Below are 22,730 nucleotides of genomic sequence, written 5' to 3' on the forward strand. Positions count from 1 at the left end.
CAGAAGCTGTTTTTAGAAACATGTTTTGTGGTGACCAACATTATTCGGAACTGGGTTATCTGAAATAAAAAAACGAAGAAGATTTAGTTAGTACAATAGTTTATCTAGTCTTTAATCGTTCCGTTTTATAAAATATTAATCTGGGACAATATGGCAGATGTTTAAAGTGAAATGATCGATTTTCGTAGAAAAAACACTGGTTTTTCATCCATAAAATAAAAATTGGAAAAACAAATGATTCGATTAAAGACTAGATTTGACTGTCTAGAAGAAACCTACGAAGTTTCAGAAAGATTGGTGAAGCGGTTTTGGAGAAATCGTGGTCACCGGTCTAAAAACAGCTTCCGGGAAATCAGTTGTAATTTTGCAATAACTAAATATTTTTATACCAAAACATAATATAATAACCTGTTAAGGTGTCCCTCATTTGAATACAAAAACCATTGCATAGAAATATGCATGTACTTTCTGAAATAAATTCTCAAAGAATCGATTCTTTTTCTACCTCCTAAGGGTAGGTAACCCCTTAAGGCAAGGTCCCATTGGTGCAACTGCGCGCCGCGCACGGGTCATATTTACGAGTTTCGACGACGTTGGAGCACTTGAGAGGGTCGCCTTTAACGACGAGGATTTCGCTGACATCCCGCGGATCGCCGGAAATACTCAGAAAAATGTGCGTTTTTGGACGCGAATGCAGTCTTTAACCCTTAATATCATGATTTTTTTATTTTACTCAGAATAATTCTGATCGGTGTATTTTTGTCCACTCTTCGTCGTAAAAATAAGCAAAAAATTTCTAGTGTAACAATTTTTATATAAATGAAAAAATATGGATATAACACCAATGTTAATCCATGCATAAAGGTACCTATGTATTATAATGTTAAGTCAATGCTCGGTTTTGCAGAATGTTACACTACTTAGTGTTACGTACATTATTATGTTCGCCGTCAATTTTATTCACAAAGGAAATCCGAAATAGTTGAGAGAAAAATTAGCATTTACCTGGTATTTTCAGTGGTCCTGGCGAAATTAAGAGTTGCAATCAACAATACGAGACAGTGTATCGCAGTAGAATTTCTACGGATGTATTTCTGCCATAAGGACACTGGTCACATATGGTAATAGTAAAGTAACGCTTTAAAGTTTATGCAAAAGTCCCCAAATGGCGCGCATAATTTTTTCAATTCGTGTAACGCGGGTGTTACACTATGATACTAAGGCTTAACTACTTCTACATATCACTTACATATGTGTATTTATTGTCTATTATTATTAATTTATATACTAAAGCAAGCAATAACGCGATATTACTGCAAATACTAATACTTATACTACTGCTATGCGTATACTTGTTTCTAGATGTTGCATAACTGTAATACACTATATATATACAGATATGTGATACTGAATTATCTTATACTATAAAGCAGAAAGTGTTTCGTATGTTTGTATGTTTGTCTGTCGCCTAAAAACTTTCGAACGGTAAACTTGGGGGTCAAGAAAAGTACCTCGACTCATTATGCCTGGCTAATCCAGACAACTGTGACTATTTCCACCCCAAAAAAATAAAAAAATGTTTTTCTTTTATAAAAGCAGAATATAAATTTCGGGCGAAGCCGAATAGTAAAGCTAGTAGTTCTATATATTCACCAGTTTCAAATTATTCTATTTCTCAAAAACAATTAAGGTTGCCAGTCATATCCGAAGAGTGAAATCCTTCTTTCGACTATTGAAGTCTCCAAATACTGCCCCTCAACGTAAATAAATACACTTGATCGCCTGTATAGATTCACTATAATTCTTCCAGTGGGAATATCGAATTCCCCATTAAATAATTGCAATGTAAAGTTTGTTCAGTAGTTAATACCTACTTCTAATCGCTATATCGGCGGCATCTTCCTCGCATCTGGCACATTTAGGTAAAAAGTGAACAGGATGACTTGTGCCCCTAGCAGGGTGATTTCCTATTTAGGCTTCGGCGCCAGCGAAGTGTGAAACTCTTGTTTGGGCTACTGAACTCAACAGCCGGCGCCAAATAAACACAAAGCATGATGTGTAGAAGAAAGCTAGTCTATCCTCTGTTTTCGATGTGCGCGCCAAACATTCGTGTGCGCGGCTAGGCTGGCGGAGCGTCTCGTGGCGTCACGCGTGGCACAGTGGGCTAAACCATGCTTCGAACGCGAAAACAGTAAAAGAAAAGTTCTTCGTATATAACTTTTGAGTACTTATTAGGACTGTATAGATCTTAGAGCATAGGAAATCATAAAACATTTTAGAAAATAGCAAACGGGAAACACGTGGGAACCAGGTATTGTTGTGTACCAGGAGATTAAACACTCGTTCCAAAAAAAAACTTAAAACGATACTTTATTTAAAAGTAAAAACTCTTCCAGTACATGGAGTTTACGGAGAATATAATTTTAGCTTTGTAACTGCTAAGACGCTGTGTACTGTCTGAAGCTATGAATCCAACTCACCTCAAGGGTCCTACAAGCAGGTAGCCCTTGCGGAAAAACCGAAAAGACACTTCGAGCCCCCCATCGACTCGCCTTGGGTTTGGGCAACGAAGGTCGAAGTCAGCCTCACGCTTTCTAATGGTTATTGAAGAAAGACAGGGTGAAGTGCTAGAGAGCGTGCTCTTTGACAAGAACCAAACGGATCTCCAACAGTATATTACCGTATAGCCCACTGTGCGTCGACCCTTTCAAGTGCTCGAGAAGGTTCTGCGCGGCGCGCAGTTGCACCAATGGGTACCTAGCCTTTAGGCTGGGTACAGACGGATGTAATGCAGCATATCATTTAAGAGCGATTGGATATATTGCCAGATGTAAAATACTGACCAAACAATTCTTCAAAATTCATTCACAACCGATTTTTTCTGCAAGCACAAAGCTGTTCAAATATCACGTATGGGCGTGACTAATTCCAGTTTGTATCGAATGGACATCTGGCCGAACAGATTGAGCGAAATTACAAATTTTAATAAGAAAAAGTTAATATGTACATTGTTAAGTAGGTTCGAAGGCAGATGGCCCATCATTATTTCGCTTTCAAAAGATGTATATGACAGGGACTTATTGAGGTTGAATAAAGTCCTCAAAGAAATCTCATAAATTCAAATAAGCTTTCCTAATTTCTAGCTCGATTAATAATTAACAGATACTCAAAAGCAGTTGGTGCCATCTGTGTAAATTTATTATATTGGCCACTTTATTCACTGGTCCTTTAGTTCCAGCAATAATTTGGAATCACTTCTTCTTTCGTAGAGGGAATTTGTTTTTCTCGGACTAACCACAGACATACGGTGTAGGCGCCGCGCAGGCGCGGCTCTTCCCAGGACTGATGCGCAAGGGAGATGCGCGTAAAATTATTCTGCTCATAACCGCTCGAGAACTGTGTGGATCGAAGCCGCTATGACGAGAGATTATATAATTTTGCACTGCATTTTTCAACTATTATTCTGATTTGCATACCATAATATGTGTATGTAACATTTTATACCAACACTATGCGCTCCTCCAAAGAATACCTCTACCTACGTGTAGCCGCTGGCTGTAAAAGAATAATTATAAAGCGACGTTCTTCTTCAGACATTATAGGAGCGGTGGTTATGGGTGCATGAACTGCGCCTGCGTCAGTCACGCACACATTACCACCGCTCCTATAGGTGTTTCCACCTCCATCAGCGTAGCTTAAGCCTGCCGATCCCTGCAGACATATTACACATTGTATACATTGAAATGTTGGTATACAGTGGCGGGTTTGACAGGGCGGCCGATGAGCAGTTGCCACCTGGGCCCCTGCTCGGAAGCCCCGAGAGGGCTCCATCCTTAAAAAAAAAATATGGTTTTTTCAAAATTATATTTTTTTTCTGTATTATTACACTGAGCCCGTTTTCAGTAAACTACCGCTTTAGTTTCCCCCAAAATGGGCCCCAGCTCTGAAGCCCCACCCTGGGGTCCTGTCTTAAAAAATAAATTATGATTTTATCCAAGCACTTTTTTTCTATACAATCCTTTTCTGTACATTTACCCCCTTCTAGTAAACTACTTCTTCATTTTCTCGAAAAAATGGGCCCCTCAACATTTGCCACCTGGGCCTTTTTTCTTAAATCCGCCACTGTTGGTACAGTAGTTACCAAATACGGATATAACACCGTTAGTCACAGCCGCTTCGATCCGTACCCCTGAACGACTATGTGCAGAATAACTTCACGCGCATCTCTTTGCGCATCGCACGTAAGAAAAACTGGCTCCTACAAAGTGTGTCTGTGACTGGCCCGAGGGAATCAAATTCCCTGCCTATATGTACCTACAACTCGGTTTTCCAGCATTTAGTAGGATGTCGTATTCTATTTTCTTTTTAAAATAATAAATGAGTGATTATAAAAGGAACACCCACGACGACAAGCTGGTCATTCAACGTGTGCATTCCAATTGATAGTACACTATAAATTCCTATAATTTGTACACAATTAGGTTCGCGAATCTTTCATGACACATCTACAGAATTTGTATTGCATCACTTCCATTTATACGCGCCCTTAGGATGCTGTATCTACAATGATATATTATTGGAAGTAGGTACCTACCATTAAAAAATACTAATATTATATTTTCAAATATTTTATTTGATTTACAAATAACAAAATATACGCAAATTTGCTAAAAAAGATTCTTCGTAAATCAGTTATGACAATCCTAAAAAATTGTCGACTGCAAGCAATATACGCACATATGCTGTATAAATAAGGCGTGCGCGCCCCCTACAACCTACAAATGTTATAAAAAGGTCCATTATATAAGCTTTTTAAATGGATATGTTCAACAATTTTATGGTAAAATTCATTTTGGGTTACATCAATATGAATATTGGTGTTTCACTAATTTCAGTCATTTATAATTATCATGCAATATAACGGTTTTGAGTATCGAAGTCGAAATTATGGCAGATTTTTATCGCAGCGTGGAATGTCTCGTGCTCATGTATGCATACAGATTTTTGTCGCAATCGTAATAACTACCTTGTATTTACGTATTTTTCATTTGTAATATGGAATTAAAATCAACAAGAATACAGTAATGCTTCGTTACAATTATCGGCGTCAAGGCAACTTCTGTCCGTGTTCTTTGACAAGGAAAATGCACAGGATAGATACGACGCGAAATAGAAAAACCATGCGGGAATCTCGGTCCTCCTGCAGCTGGCGACCAATAGTCGAATGCAGTAATGCTTGCCTATGGAATGAGTTATCCGCTAATGGTAATTGGAATTATTAGAGATGTACCGACTAATGGCCGACTAGTCGGTTAAGCCGACTATCCGGCCACTTTTGTAGTCGGCGACTAGTCGGTAAAAACGGCCGATTGATCGGCCTTGAATTTTTACTAAAACTCTTTTAGTATTACTGATGACTTGATAAGGCATAGAAATAAATATATAATGTCCTTCCTTTTCAGTCATTACCAATGACTCATTAGTACAATTTTAATATTTTTGAACATTAGTATGTAACATAATTATAATTAATTATACATATTTTATAGTGTTATTACAAAATGTTTTTATTTATCAAAGGCAAATTGTGATGAAGGAATGTTAATGTTCTGCACAGTCAGGAAGGAGGCGGTTTCTTTTAGTCTCGTATATGTTGCCAGCCTCAAAGAAAAGCCTTTCACTATACGGGGTCAGCGTTGTATCCTGTAACCCGCGCTCGCGCGAACTTGTAAAGTGGCAACAGCGCCTCACGGACACATTCCACTACAACCATGCACCGGCCCAGCGGAGAGCTGCCAGCGACCGCTGGACAGCAGTGATGCCCGAGCTCCGAAAATTTTAGGATGGTCTCTTTCAAATTAACGTCGCAAAGAGCTATTTCGTGGTGGGGTTGACCGCGGCGCTATACCCTTGTACGGAGAGATTTTTCGCCACCTGCGTGTAAAAGCCACAATAATGGCGCGTCGTTCCAAAAAATAACATTAACGGAAGCCAGTATAGGCGTGGCGTTGAGTAGCTAAAAGGTTAAAACATTCAGACACAAAAATTGTAAAAAAAAATTTTATCTACCGCTACAATCAAACAACGCGTCTCAATAGTTACCCCTTTACGTCTGATCTAGGTATGCACTCCATTAAGGATAAAATCACAAAAAAGAAAACCAGAAAAATAGATTCTGAGGTTTGCAGAACTAACACATAATTGAATAAAAATTTAATTTCTCAATTTATGAAAGTAATGATACAGAAACAACTAGACTATTGTTTATAAACACCATGATTTTTAAAAAGAGTATTAAATACAGTATCAAATAAACAGTTTGCAAAAACTTTTCACAACAATTATGGTTAAAAAATTGATAAAAGAAAAATTAAGTAAACGTAAAATATTTTAAATTATCCATCATTAAGAATAATTTTTCCTCATTTTTCTGCGCAAATTGCATTGCGATATTTTTTTATAGTTAAAAAGGTATACGAAAAAGGCTCCAAATTCTTCAACCCGGGCTGGGAAATTCCTAATAGCTCTTTGCTACGTTAATTTGAAAGAGACCATCCTAAAATTCTCGAAGTTTGGGCATCACTGCTGTCGAGCGGTCGCTGGCAACCCTCCGAACGCCGGGCCGGTGCATGGTTGTAGTGGAGTGCGTCCGTGAGGCGCTGTTGCCATTTTACCTGTTCGCGCGCGCGTAGGTTACAGTTTTAACGGATGACCCTGTACAACGAAAACGTACGACCGACTACTTAGTCGGCTTACGGCCGACTATTTGGCGTCTTGGGGGACGATTAATCGGCTAGTCGGCTAGTCGGTCAAAACCCTAGTCGGTACATCTCTAGAAATTATTATCTGGATTATCATTATTGATTAGCGAAGTTTCGCCGCTGAAAATGAGTCGAACCGCGTTCCTACTCTGACTATTGTTAGTTATACATAATGTACGATTGATGTGCAGAATTCAGAAATGATTCGAATTATTTACGTGTAACTAAAAATGGTAAGAATGAGGTCGTGTTAGATTTCATTTTCACAGGGAAAATGTTGCCAATATATGAGGAGTACTATCATACCCTAGTCCTTATTAATTCTTCCGACGATTATATCTAACTCTAATTCTGCCCGTTTACAATTATTCCTACCTATCCGTACTCTATCATCGCTCAATCAAACTTCGTGTGTCTTTTTCCTACATATTCCGTCATCGTTCGAATTCTCTTCAGAAGTCCTTGCTCTTACATCCTTGAATGCCTTCAAACGTGCCACCAAATCCTACAATTTTCAGTTCCTTCGTTAAAATTTCAGTTTTTTTACTGTACAATACTTTAATAATACTTAATACCTAAATAAAAAATAATAAAAGTCGAAATATTATTTTCCATCAGTGGATAACTCATCTGCTAGCATCTGTTTTATCGCTCTTCAGTGTGCGTTCTCGGCTACACGTGAGCGAAGGGTCGCGCCGAGAAATTCCCAAAATGGGGAGGATAGCGATAAAGTAACAATGAAGTTTGATAGACAGATTAAATAGTAGCGAGGCATTACTTTATTAGGTTTGACTCCTCATCGTTGATCGATGATAAAGTTATCCATTCTGTGTAAATATTTCCGATTTTGTTTGAAATTATTATTATAGATTCACTCGATTTGCTCGTCATGTATGTTTTACATATTAACTTTGGCTCAAATGAATATTTAAATATACTTCCTGTCATTTAAGAAGGAACCTGCCGACCGACGAGTTTAGATCGGTTCTGCGCAGGTTGACGCTCATTGGTGCCGGGAGAAGCCACTATTGGCTGTACCCCCACCAACGCTTTTTCGAAGCCAATCAGCTCATTCTACATGCGCAAAACGGGTTTCTTCTTAAATGACTTCTGGTATATTCTAGTCATTGGCAAATGAGTTGCATCATTTAAGCGAATATGTACTCTTTTCTGAGACCTCATCTTTTAGAAGTCTATAATTTTATAAAAAGCCACTTAACTTTTGAAAACATGGATGAACAAAAATATTTTTAGGGTAAAGTAATTAACAATTGACTTAAAACGTTATAAAAACACGTTTATGTTGAGTTAAAGAAAAATTCTATTGTTTAGAATTAATACATGTAATAATACCTGTTAAAACTTCGCTCAATTTAAACGTATTATAAAATTATTTATCGAGATATATCAAAATGGCATGGTTTGTGTGAATACACGACAAACAAAATATTTTTCGGCAGTATATCTGCCCAGGAGAAACCGATAATGATGGAGAGAAAAATATGTAAACTTGTTGTAAAAAGGAAGATATATTAGAAATATTATGGGAAAGCGAACCATGACAGATAATGCTTATTAGGTTACAATCGAAATAAACATTGTGACATTAAATGGAAGTATCAACGCGCATTGCCTGGCGTTAACAATATAATAGTGGTGTCAATAATCATAATGCCAAATGTTAATGAAGCATAATTGGATAAATGAATCTCTTTATGCACCGAGGCTCAACCAATTTCAATCTCGTCAATTTTTGTCTGTTGCGCCGAATTATCGACTTTGCTAACACTATTTCCCTTACTATTCTAAAGATCTAAAGACAGCCGTCCTCAAGAAATGTCAACCTTCTTTTCACGGGACAGAAAAAGGGGAAAACAGAATTGTATTTCGAGGTTCTTCGAAGCTAAAGATCCTAATCAAAGAATGTTGTTGAAATTATATATATATATATATATTAAATTTGGTTTTATATTTTTTATGAATATTGAGTGGAAAATTGATCCTAAAGCCATAGATATCTAAATTTTGTAAAATGTATGGCAGTACAATGCATTGCTACCTTTGGAGGCAACATTAACAATAACACCTACTTCAAACGAGACACTCAGTGGGGTGACACCAATTGGCATCTCAGCGTTCGGCGACTGCACATACAAACTAGTGATGAGACCAAACATTGCAAGTAGTACAGTACGGACCAATTATAATTTCGCCAGCCAGGTCCTCTCATGAAACTATAATCGGAATTAGATAGCGTTTTTACCATCTCATTATTTCATACTTCGTTGGTCCCTTGCTTGAACCTTTCGATGGACTACACGAAAAATTAGCGAGCCCGAGCGACAGTCTACGCGTGTTTTGCGATTGGTAGACAAAGGACTGTATACGAGGTAAGTCATCGACTAATGAAGATTTAAATTTTTATGTCTTTCATTAGATTTCCATGTAGGCATTATCAATGGATTGGCAAGGTTCCCTCAATGGAAATCAGTCCAAACACGACTTCATTCGTAATGTGAAGCACTTCTGAATTCTGCGATTCAATCGCACTTTAGGCAAAGAGAAGGTATACCAAGAGGCGACACTCCGAGCGGTATCTTTGAAGTTCTTCGTTTGCTTTACCCTTTAAATTGGTTGTATAAGGCAGCTGTATATCTTCGTCTTACTATCGCCTCTTGTTAATCCCATCGCATTCCGACTACCGCATGGACGTTTAAATTGGTTGTGGATTTCGTCTCTCTCTAAAACTGGTTTCTTCGTCAGAGTGTCGCCTCTTTGTATACCTTCTCTTTGCTTTAGGTATTGATTAAAAATAGTCCGAATAATGTTTGATTAGACTCAGCTTCATCGTGATAACCTCGCCAATCTATCAGTAGTGGGTACTCCTATGTGAAGATTTGATGAAGAATATAAAAATTCTAATTTCTGTTGAATGATTTATCCCACACACATGCGTAGTACATTGCCAAGCAAAGCCAGAAAGGATTCCCGTGAAATTATAACCGAGCAAAAATCAAAACTGTAACCAAGGAACTCGCAGTCTAATGTTGAAACATGTTCGAAATCTATATGAATACTTACAAAAATAAAAACGATACTTGTAAGTCTAATCGAGTCCTAAAGGTATGTGTTTCAACCAGGGATTGAAAGCTGATACAATAATGATTTTGGTTCTTTTGACACTGCCAAAGTATATTAATATAAAAGTAAAGTATATTATGTATAACGGTTACAGTGCATTTAAACTATTGAACGCATCGATTCCGCCCGTACAGCACACTTCGTTGCAGCAATATTGCTGCAGCGTTGCAGGAACGTTGCCGTGCAATATTGCACAGAGGCGGACATTGGGGTATTGCTGCAACGTTGCTGCAAAAGAAGTGTGCTGTAGGGGCGATTACGGTTTTCGATATCCCTTCTTGTATTGGATCTATGTATATCAGCAACACATGCAGCTTCTTTAACTTATTTGATCCTACATGTATGGCATCGTATTTGCGTAAAGTGAAAAAATTAAGTAGGCAACAACATTAGCACAGTAATAGAAATCCATAGGTACTGTGCCCGGGTGGAAAGAAGTCGGTCGAGAAACTCTAGGGTCCGAATATCAGGTCCGAATAGTATATCCCTATTGGCGGCGCGACAGCGTCGACGAATACAAAGTAAGCAAACGGGAACTGTGATGCCAGATCGGGGACGGGTTCCCTCGAGAATTTCCCCCACCTCGCGCATACTACGCCGGAGCTGCGTATCCGTGAGTTGGACTCCGAAGCGCCGAGCTCACGGACACGCTGCTCCGGCGTAGTATGCGCGAGGTGGGGGAAATTCTGGAGGGAACCGGTCCCCGATCTGGCATCACAGAACGGGACACGGGCGGCGGGAGCCAATGCGAGCGAAGAACCCCTCTTGCCCCTGTGACGTTTCAACCGACTTCTTTCCATCCGGGCACAGTACATGTAAAAAAATGTTCTAACTGAAAGATTTTCTTTGGTTTTTCATACCTATTTAGGAAGATTCTTTTTTTATTATGTTACGCATTATTAACATAGATATATTTAATATTTTGACAATTAAATTCAACTCTGGATGAAATTGTTATTGATACCTATCAATATTGGATCCGATACTAAAACTGATAATTAATAGAACCGATACGAGAACTGATACTAAAACCGATAAACTCGGACCAATGCAAGAATAATTGATATTAAAATCATGCATAACTAATACATACGGGAAGCTTTTGTCGCGTTATAACATTATTTCGGATCTACATAATTATTAGTTTTTAAAAGTTATTTCTGTAGCAGTTTCGATTCATGGTTCGAATCCATACATGGGTACCTCTGCTTGCTTTCTTTATCGCACATTAACTGACGCACACATGTTATGCACAGGTACATACGTGGGGTGATAAAAAAATACTAAGAATTTTTGTTTGCAATAACAGTTTTAATGCGTATAAGCTAAACTCTAACAGTTTCCTTCAAAATAACCCCGGCTGATATATGCACTTGCTCTAACGTTCCTGCCACTTTGAAAAACATCGCGGGAAGTCTTCTGATGAGAGCCGAATTAGCTCTATTGTCACATTCGCTTTAATAGTATCGAATAAAAAAAAGTTACAAGGACGTACCATAGAATTTTGTTCTGAAGATCGCAATGCGCTCTTGCATTGAAAGAACGCTATGAACCGAGGTACAGTAAATCTCCGTTATAAGCCCGACGAACGGGGCTGGCGGCGAGCTCATAGAGGGTTGTGCCAGTAGCGCGAGTGAGAAAACACAAGAGCGAGCGGGAGGACACGAAAGAGGCTCTCGCTCGTTCACGAGTTCCCCCACTCTCGTCCGAAGGGTTCCAAGAAGTGGTGGGGATAGTCGCCGGGCTGTCAACGCGAGGTAAAAACGAGCTCATAACGGGGATTTACTGTATTGTCGCGATGGAGAAACCATCTGTCGTTATAGAAAAGTTGAAAACGTTTTCTTCTGGCTTTTTCCCGTAAACGTTGTAAAGCTGTACCTAAACAATGATAAGCCTACCTCTCTACTATTAACTATCACCGATAGAAACTACGTATCGACGATAGTTTTGAAACGGCAGTAAGATTCTTAGTATTTTTTTATCACACCTCGTATATTTCACTGCATCTGGTAAGGGTTCAACATTATTTGAAAGAGTTTCCACTGTTACGTGCGTAACGAATGGCCGGGTCAGGGAAAGTTTTAGTGAAAACATCCAGATGTAGTCCCGAGTGTTAGCCGGGCATTTTTAGCAAATAACTAAGGCGGAGACATCCCTCGAGCTCGGCGCGCTCATCTGGTGAGGGACTAGGCCAGGGGTGCACAGGACCCCCAATTCCGGGCGCGAGCGCACATTCGAGCTCGTTCAAGAACAAGCGAGTCCGCCAACGGAGTGGGGAGCGGCCAACCGCTCCCTACTCCAAAGTAGTGGGGAGCGGCCAACCGCTCCCTGCTCCAAAGTAGTGGGGAGCGGCCAACCGCTCCCTACTCCAAAGTAGTGGGAAGCGGCCAACCGCTCCCTACTCCAAAGTAGTGGGAGCGGAGCGTCACAGGCTGCCGCAGGGGTTTCCAGAGTTTGACGCTCCGAAAGTAAGGCACACTTTGGGGAATTTTTAAAAGAAATGTATTGAGTATTATAATTCCAATCTCTGTACTCAAGGTTTCAAATTGAAGAAAAATGAATCCACGATTAATAAATATTAACAAATTATACATAGAAATATATGTATATTCACGTATGGATCTAATATTGGACCAACTTTATAAGTATCCGAATACTTTTGTGGCCCACTGTATATGTATATATCACATATATGTTATTAGATATCTTCAAATGCAAATACTCAAATTTACGTATGCGAATTCGTTAAAATTAACTTTCTGAATATAATATAAAATTCTGTACGTTTTCGTTTGGTCTTGTATATCTATCGCGAGTATGCTTGTCGTTGTAACAGGCAAACGGCCTTTGCAGTCATAGAGTTCCCCACCACGAGACATTATACCGAGGAGTGGGGGTGAGCATACCACGGTCGAGCTCGAGGGCTCACCGGCTGCCCTAGGGCAGACTTAGTGTGCACCCCTGGACTAGGCCGTAACCCTTGGGCACAAGAGCGATCCTTGAAATCGTGACGCCCAAGGATTTTCAAGGCCTACGCTGCAATGTCTTTCCGCCGATGCCAATGTTTGGACTTCGTCAGCGATGTACGTTGGATCGTGGGAATGTTTGGGCCTGACCTCCAGCTTGGCCATTCGAGGGTACAGTAAGGGTTTCTCGGCGCGGAGAAGCCTGTGGACATTTTGGGCCCAAGCAAGCAAGTTTACTCGTGGAACATAATTATTCGTGCTACCGACGTCCCTATCCCAGTTGTAAATGACTTAAATGTCATGGCATAAAAAAGGGACACCATTTTATTAATAAATAATTATATAAACAGATATCTAACTGTTATAATTCGTAACACCACGCTCGCGAAGTTTACATACTTGCAAGTACGTTGCCAAAGTCTGCACTTAAGCACATACCTGCCAATTAGTTCCTAAATGTGAGGTATGAGATATTTATGTTTATGAGTATTATTGAATTCTAACGAAATGTGATCTGTGGTATTAATTCCATTGGTCGGTAGTACATAGTTGATACCACTTGGTACTACAGTACATACTATCACTAGTGACGTTATTTTTCTTGCAAGCAAGAATGAGTTACTTACGAGTTACGGGTTTGCAGTCTGAAAAGAAGGTACGAAATATTTAGCTTCGACCCTAATACACCAGTATCTTAAGCCGCGTATTCACCTGTGCATTCGCCCTGAATATGCATTCGGCGCGCACCGATTTTTTTCTCGTTCGGAGCTTAGCGCGCATTCCGGGTTGAGTGAAATTTGCGGCGTCCATTTCATGGTATTGTTCGGACCCAAATGGCCGCTTTGATGGACCGCCAGCAAACGGATCAGCCCGAACGCGCGCCGAACACCGATCGAGCAAAAAATCGGTGCGCGCCGAATGCACAGGTGAATACGCGGCTTTAATGTTAATAGGTGTTGAATGAACATGTCCCAAATATCAGTCGCCAACCACCGAATGTCTCGCTTGAAATAGGTCTGAGTTTTAATTTATTTTTCATAATAAAAATTCAAGCAAATAACACTTTTCATTGCCTTTTGTTGTTATTGTGCAGACGTCGGTTTAATAGCCAAAGCAAGTTACGCTTTGATCCCTTTCCATACGAATTAATTTGACAACTTCAAATAGCTCAAGCTTTTGATATTGAAGTCATACCGAACTTGAATTTAAAATCAAACAACACCAAGATATTAAATCTATTCTAATACGTGTGTAGCGTTATGCGCAACAACATTCTCTGAATGTGATTCTTACTATTTTCGTTGAAGAAAACTGTGTCAAAAAGGTACTTTGCGGAATATTAGTAAATATAATATACTTCTGAAAGTTGCATAAAGCGCCCATACAGTATGACTTAACTTTCTAAAGTGTATTTGCGTCGCACAATCCACTGTCGACTTTGCTCGACAACATCTTTCTCCAAATATGTCGTAGGGTTAAATTTATATCTCGGAAACGAAGGAATCGCTGATCTTGTAAAAAATGTTTTGATCTATTCGAATAGATCGTCTCCACGTAAGAATCAAAACTTCGAATTGCGATGAGTGAAAACATAACGACCCGTTACACTCTGCTGGATTGAGAATAAATATTGTTACAATGGCGATGAAAGACGTTGGTAATTACTGTAAGTCCGGGATAGTTCGACCAGTTTTTCGAAAAGAAATTGTAGCATCGTTGTTTTTCACATTTTTGTCGTTTTGTAGAAATTAAAGCAAAGTCCAAGCCATTTAGAGTATACATAAATTATAATGTGCGATAAATTCAAATATTTATTATCATTTTCAACCAAAAACATTGGCACTGCAACTGGTCGGTCTCACCCGCATGTCGGGGTTAGAGCGTCCACCCACTACGGGTGAGACCGACCTTGAAGAAGAAGAAAAAGTGTAGCTTACGAAAAGTATAATACTCGAAGAAGTTAATTGATATGTTATTTCTTCTTCAATTTCCCACGTAAATCGCAAACATTCTTGTACTTGAAGCATCTAGTGTCATGAAACCAACGGCTGCAGCGCAGACATTTAATCCAATCGTCGCTTTTCGGGATTTCGAAATAGATTTCTCCGCATCCCACGCATTCGTTTTCGTCCCAGTCTTTTAACGACATATTATCATTGTAGGATCACGGAAAAAAAGGGAGCCTCGGAAACGGGACTCGAACCCGCGATCTTCAGTTTCGTTGCGCGCTAGCCAGCCGCCTTAGTTTTTTTTTTATCATGATGTTTACCGACAAAAAGGAGTACATTTGTGTGCCACCTCGGCTACCGCTGACTCCCCGGTCTTAGTCATTCCGCGTCCGTCTGTTATGGTGGTGGGGGTTCCTGCTCCCACACTCGGCCCTCTTGCGACGACATTCGCCCTCGAATGTCATTGTCGCAGAACTTCCTTCATGTATATGTCACTTATTTTTCGCGTCACTGACACCCCTTTTAAGACCGTGGTGTCTATTATTTCACGTCGCAGATCACGACCGTGGTGTCTATTTTTTCACGTCGCAGACGACGATCTTAAACAGCTTCGTGTAGCGCTCTGTGCTCCCCCCATCCCGGACGAGCCCCCAAAAGTAGGATCACGGAAAAAAGGGAGCCTCGGAAACGGGACTCGAACCCGCGATCTTCAGTTTCGTTGCGCGTTGGCCAGCCGCCTAAAGGCTCCCCCAAACCAACGCGAATTTCGCCGCGCGGGGCGGATCCGCCGCGGATCAGATAACACTGCCCATAAGCCACCACGTATCAAAAACTGCTGCCTTAAGGCCCAAACCAACGCGAATATCCGATCCGCGTCGCGGATCAGATAAGGCAGTAGTTTTTTATACGTGGTGGCTTATGGGCAGTGTTATCTGATCCGCGGCGCATCCGCTCCGCGCGGCGAAATTCGCGTTGGTGTGGGGGAGCCATTATCTGATCCGCGGCGCGGAGCGGATATTCGCGTTGGTTTGGGGGAGCCTTTAAGCTGGGATTTCCAATGCGCGGCTCGCCGCGGCGCCCGGCGGCTGTCCCACTAGTGCGAGGGAGAAACAGATGCATACTTTTCCCTTGGAAATCCCAGCTATAGTCACCTCGGCTACCGCCGACTCCCCGGTCTTAGTCATTCCGTGTCTGTCTCTTATGGTGGTGGGGGTTCTTGATCCCACATCATTGTCTTGAATGGAATTTTCGCTCCCTGAATCTGAAGATGGGTTTACTGTAAAAAAGACACATGTAGGTAGTGTTTAGAAAACGTTTCGATGTCAGTCACAAGAATAAGAAATAAAAAATATAACCCTGCTATGTCCTCCCTGACATCCTACAGCTTTTCTCTGAAACAATTTTTCGTACCATTCATATTTTTCGAGATAGTTACACTTTTTCAGACACACTGTATATTTAACTAACGTGGTCGGACTGTCCCGCATTAATGTGCTCGGACTATCCCATAATCAACGGAGTGGTCGACCACCTTGTCAAAATAAATTAAAAACGAATGCGAATTACGAATGTAAACAAACTTACCTGTCTTTCAAATATCATCAGCACTGCAACTTGGTCTAAAAACTTTCAGACTCGCATAAAGTCTCAAGTGTTTCAGAGTTGTGCAGAATTACAATTGAATTACTCCATGAATTATAATTACAAAATAATTCAATTACATCGCGTTCAGTTACATTGTAATTCGTAATTCAGATCTCGCATTCAATTAAAATACATCGCAATTCGTAATTGCAATGTATTTGCAATGGTAATTGCATGGTACAATGTAATTGAATTATAATTGCGAATTAAGAGGTAACCAAATTGAGAGGTAATAAGAGGTGGGAAAGAAATATGTAGGTAAAGGTTTCGAACAGAAAAAAATTATTATGACTGCTGAATATGGTATTATTCATAAATTTATAATATATAAAGAGAAATAAACTCCTTTGTTACATTTTTTCCACCTTTTTCACACTTCTTCAGTGTTTTGAGCTGTAATTTAATTACATTGTATTTCAATTACATTGTAATTCAATTGCACGCACAATTACCGTAATTAGGAATTGAATTAATTGAAGAGTTTGAATGATGTAATCGAGTTGCAACGTAATTGAATTACTATGTAATTGAAATAAAATATAATTAAATTACAGTGTAATTCAATTAGCACAACTGTGAAGTGTTTCTTATAATTGAAATATGGATTTGTGACAATGGTCAATGCAAGATGAGCAACAAGCGCATCCATTTCTTTTGTGTCAATGACACACAGTGCCCTCTCTTGCGTCAGTCTTAAAATATCAACACTGGCCGGACTCTCCCGGTGGTCGAACTATATCGGACTTACCCTATATACCTATGCTAGATACGTATACAGAATAGAATTACAATTGTAGATCATTCGTTCGTACTTCTTGATCCGTAATATCAGGATGTGAATTCGTGGTCGGCATGTCTAATTAGGCCATCGAGTCATAAATTACATCTGCTTTCGAAGATACAGATTTTAAGTTTTCTTACTTAATGTGGGGCATATGATACTAAGTGAATTGTACAAGCAAAATGTGAAAATGCAACACAATTAAATTTATCTGCATATTTTGTGCGTGCGATTTGTATGTTTATACGTTCACTTGTAACTTCCTTGGTTACTCATAGATTTCAACTTAAAATTGCAGTGGTTTAAAGATAGGTCTATTTTAGATTTTTATTCGCGAACTTCAACATTAGTGGCGCTACGATTTAAGGAACCAATCAAGAGCCAGGTGACCTTCTTTATTCGCTACTATTTAACATTTTGAAAATGTAACTTGTCCACGTCTCTCCTAAATTGCATAGAGTACGTAATTAATTAAACGTAACATATCATAAAATATTCAGTTTGAAAGTCAACGTACATAATTTACTGTATTAAATACTTGACCGAATGATTTACAAAAATTCCACTTATACTTCTAACTTGATTCATACGTATAGTAATAAAAAAAAAACAGTAAGTACATACTGTTAAGGTTTCTATCAATCGTCTTTTCCAGTTAAAAGATGATCATCACTTGCGTGTTTGACGTACTACTTGGCATGCGCGGTGTACGTGAACAATTCGAACGTAAAGGAATCTCCATTAACGCACTCTTAACGTTCTCGATTGGAAAGAATCGCGGAAGCGCATATTATTTGGCCTAACGCGAGTAGTGTCTGCCTAGAGATAATACGCTCCTGGTTCTTCGTGAATTCGCAAAGCAGGCTTTATGAATTGATATGTGTTCAGAACAGTAACGTAGGAACGATTTCCATTAATGGGAGATCAACGATTATATTAAATTCTTTAAAATCATTTTTCAAAATGAACATTCGTATGAAAATGAAAAAGTTTATCGTGTATTGGTACAAGTTACACGGTTGCAAGTCCACTGCTGCTCAGAAGTGTTTGATCACTTTGTTATACGTACGGCTCATAAAAAAGAAAATAGAATAAAACTGTTGCCTTTAATATTATTATTATTATTATTATTATTATTATTATTAAATGACTTTATTGCACCATTACAATTAAAATGTAAAATTAAAATTAAAATTAAAATTACAATGGCGAGTAGACGAGGTTCAGCATTAACTTCTGCTCTACAACCTAACCTAAAGAGCCGTTGGGAGATAGGAAAAGAAAGGAAATGACGAAACGACTACAGAGGAAACCGTGAGAGAATGAAGGAACGAGCACTAAGTTTAAAGGAGGCATACGACGACAGAGAACGTATACTAGAAGGAATGGAATTATAATAATAGGAAGCTAAGTAGGAGAAGGACGCAGTGAATTTACAAGAGTGATGGCAGGGCACAGACAAGTCAAAAGAACGTCTCGTTGTCATAGGCTAAGTATCTCCGGCGCGGAGCGCTCGCGCCGTCTCTCGGATTTTTTTTCAATTTTGGGAGTATACGAGCGGCAACTGTTTAAGATTCAAACGTGAAATATGCGTTTTGTAATTTATTGTTTAACGGGTTGTACGTGGTTACAATAACATTAGAATACAGTAAAATAATGGTCTTAATGATAAAAGCTGGATTTCAAGCAGTAAGTACCAGTGTATTTCGACAAAAAAGTTTGACAAAAGGCCTAAAATTATTACAAAGTTTTCATGTAAGTGAAGTTCGAGAGGAAATTGATGAAAATAAGAATCATCGTATAATTGGCCACGTTTTAAGAGAAACACCCGCGGCGATTAGTACAAAAAATAATGTAAATATATATAAAGTTAAAGTTGAGCAATCCATTTTTTTGTTCTTCCTTCTTCCCAAGACCGAGAAGGAAATCTATAAAATTGGAGCTCTGGATTTTTATGCTCCATATTTGTACAACCAACCACGCAACATATACGACGTGCACGATTAGTATTTTTCACAAATAACGCAATGCGTTCTGCGGAATTCATGTTTGAATGTTACGCAGGTTATGCGTGTTGCCTGGCCGTCCAGTGAATTTGGTACAGAGTTTGTCCTTTAACTAATTTCAAACATTTAAAACTTCCGCTAATTTCACCCTCATTTCTTTCCCTACTATATTCAAGCACATTCGATTAATCATCCCACTTTTCAAAAAAGTCGCCGCGAGGTAGCGCTGTCCGCGGTACTTACCTAGCCTATAGAGCCGCTAGAGTGCATAGATAGATTGGAGCGAAGTAGATCATACAGATACATCGGCGTACCTGTTGCGAGTATCTTATAGACGAGACAGCAGAGATGAAATATCCATCTCTGCTTCATCTTTAGCCAGCCGGAACGTTGGAAGGAAGGCGTTATGTGATCGTACTCACGAACATTACAGGAGAAGCGGAGACATGAGTTTTGAACACGTTGGACAACAGACGAAAGTGACGAGAAGAGACATGGAAATGATTAAGGCTTGACACAACAAAAGCTTCGTGTTAGTTGAAAATATACGACGTGAAGGGTAGAGGGAGCGCAAGCGAGAGAAGGCACAACATAGCAACGTGACAGTCAAAACACCAGTAGGGATCAAAGGTCACACCTAAGGTTTTTAGTATAGGTTGCACACCGAGGACAGAGGAGCCAAAGGATATGTCAAATGAGGACAGGCTGCTGAGGAGAACAGGAGATCCAGCAACTAGAGCAGTAGTTTTAGCAGGATTTAACTGGAGACCGTGAGAGTCGGACCAATGTACAAGTTGACGTAGATCAGCTTCAATTTCTGTTTTGGCTAAATCAGCGCAGCTAGGGTCAAAAACCTTGACAAGCTGGGTGTCATCAGCGTACATATAAGCCTGACAATGATTGCACACCGCAGGCAAATCGCACACATAGATATTAAACAGAAGTGGACCTAGGACAGAGCCTTGTGGAACTCCACGAGAAGTCTGTCTAACAGTAGAAATTTCAGGTAAGGAGCGTTTGAGCACAACCTGCTGAGTGCGCAGCGAAAGATAAATTTGAAAAATGACAAGGCACTAGACGGCAGTCCAAGATAATCTAACTTGGCGCACAGCAAGTTGTGGTCAATTGTATCGAAAGCCTTTGAGAAGTCCAGAGACGTGATACATGTTAGGCGAGGCGAGGCAAACGCACGAAGTACAGTGTCCAAAATGTGAAGCAAGGCAGTGCTTGTACTGTGACCCCTACGAAAGCCCGATTGGAAAGGCGGAATCACCTGATCAGCTGTGCAAAGCAAAGTTTTTCAAGAACCTTGGAAGGAAGGGTGTAAGGGAAATAGGACGAAGAGAGTCTAGGGTGGTGGCATTAGCCGACTTAGGAATAGGATAGACAAAGGAATGTTTCCAAGCAGCGGGGAAGCACCCAGATAGGATAGCAGAATTGAAGATATGTAGGAGAGGATTAAGACAGTGAGGAACACAATTAAGTATCATGATACCAGTAATATCATAGAGGTTGGAGGATGTAAGCTTTATGCTTTTGAAAGTAGAGAAAAGATCGCCAAGTGAGAAAGGTGAAAAGGTAAAGCTAGAGGAAGAAGAGTTAACGTGTGACTGGGATGAATAATAGGAAATGAGCTCAGGAGATGCGGATGTAGAAGGGTAGAGAATCAAGAAAATGATTGTTAATTACAGAGGGATCAGGAAAAGATTAAGTAGCTACTCTTTTTTCTTATTCTATGTGCAATCTTGGCATTTCAATCCATAGATAAAGGTATTAGGGAAAGCCGGGTAATCGCGGCTACTTAAGCAAGAAACGCTATAAAATTTGAGCAAGTTACACATTTGTTAATTTTTCTAGGTTCTATTAGTATCGCCGAGAAAGTATAAATTTACGTTGTAACAAAATTGGGAGCAATAACTAAAAAATGGTCATTTGACTGGAATTACTCCACTATGATTTTTATTTATAAAAGAAGTGAGAAAACTGTTAAATTAATAAAAAAAAAAATTATTTTAAAATTCATTACTACTTAATCACAAATGTATTCTTCAGTGGTATCCCATCTTGAACATTCTTCATACGCCCATGGACCACATGTTCGATTCAAAATTTAGTTTTTTCTTTCTCAGTTTCCTTTTACCTCCCTTTTGTGTGTTTTTTATGTGGAAGCATGTTAAGAAATATTCCTGGCTCTATTCTGCTTTATTCGTAATTCTTTTATATGTCAAAAGCAATGTTAAAAGCTGGCTGGAATTACCCCTCAATTTTGGCCGGTCCTTCCCCACAACACATGTTCAGATAGTTGAAGTAATACACTAAATTGAATTTACATATCACTAAAAACTTAATGTAAGTTTGAAAGCAGAAATATTTCTCTATTTCATAAGATTAATATTAATAATTTATAACTAATTTGCCTTCCTTAAAAATGTACCACTGTTATAAGGTTACGTTGCAAAATAAACACTCACATATTTGTTTACAACAAAAGAAACGATGATTATTAGCTAGCCGCACCATTATAAACAAGTGGTAGTACCATACAGGCGAGTCAAGTCACGCGCTTTTCGTTTTAAGAAATAAAAGTGGCCGAAATTACCCCGCTTTTCAGCCGCTAATAAATTAAATTCAGTTTTTCCCTTGGAAATTGTTTAATGACGTTTTAATGTTAGTAATATTAGATTTTATGATTGACTGTATCGTTAGCTATGGTTTTGCTGCCAAGGAAATAATTGAATCATTACAACCAATTGTCATATATCAAAAAGAAAAAGATTACAACTATTGAATGTAAATTATTTAATTATAGAGTAAAAAATGATGAAAAGAACAGAACTATTAATCCAACTCGGACATGCTGTCGTGCCTTTGCGCCGAGAGAATGTTTCGTTAAAAATTGTTACAAATAGAATAAAATTTCCATAACTTATTTGTGCAATACACTGTCTAGCAATGAGTAGCAACAGGAAGCCCAAAAGTAAAGACTAAAGCGAAATATTTAGGAATCAGGGTAATAAAAATAATAAATTCTGCAGAGTTCTAGAAATTCGGGAAAATATTACAGAAGAAATTCTCATATCTACCAGCACGGTGAAACAGAGGCTGGCGACAATAGAACTAAATAGTCGAGTCGCAGCTTAAAAACCACATTTCATTTGAGAAAATAGAATGAAACGATTGCAATGGGCTACGAAGCATTAAAATTGGACCACACAAATATGCAAAAAGATTTTATTTTCTTCTTTATCAGAAGTATGTGTAACAAGTGATCAAATAGTTTTGCGCCGTAGGATACTTATATATAGAAACTAATGTTAAAGAAATGCAATTCATACCCATACAGCACATTTCGTTGCAGTAGTGTTGCAGGAACGTTGCTGTAATATTGTATTGTTGCAGGTTGCATTGCAATATTGCAGGAACGATGCTGCAATATTGTTGTGCTTTATTGGAGTGGCAACGATCCTGCAATATTACAAGTT

General features: G+C 39.1%; 1 long non-coding RNA gene across 1 annotated transcript; it reads left to right on the top strand.

The window, feature by feature from the left end:
- Positions 1–10,597: 10,597 nt before the first annotated feature.
- LOC143373750 (uncharacterized) lies at positions 10,598–13,219 on the top strand. The gene is made up of 2 exons (XR_013086523.1): positions 10,598–12,092; positions 12,873–13,219. It is a non-coding gene; the product is annotated as an uncharacterized LOC143373750 (long non-coding RNA).
- Positions 13,220–22,730: the final 9,511 nt, after the last annotated feature.

This window comes from Andrena cerasifolii, chromosome 10 (genome assembly GCF_050908995.1).
Source record: "Andrena cerasifolii isolate SP2316 chromosome 10, iyAndCera1_principal, whole genome shotgun sequence".
Classification (NCBI taxonomy): domain Eukaryota; kingdom Metazoa; phylum Arthropoda; class Insecta; order Hymenoptera; family Andrenidae; genus Andrena; species Andrena cerasifolii.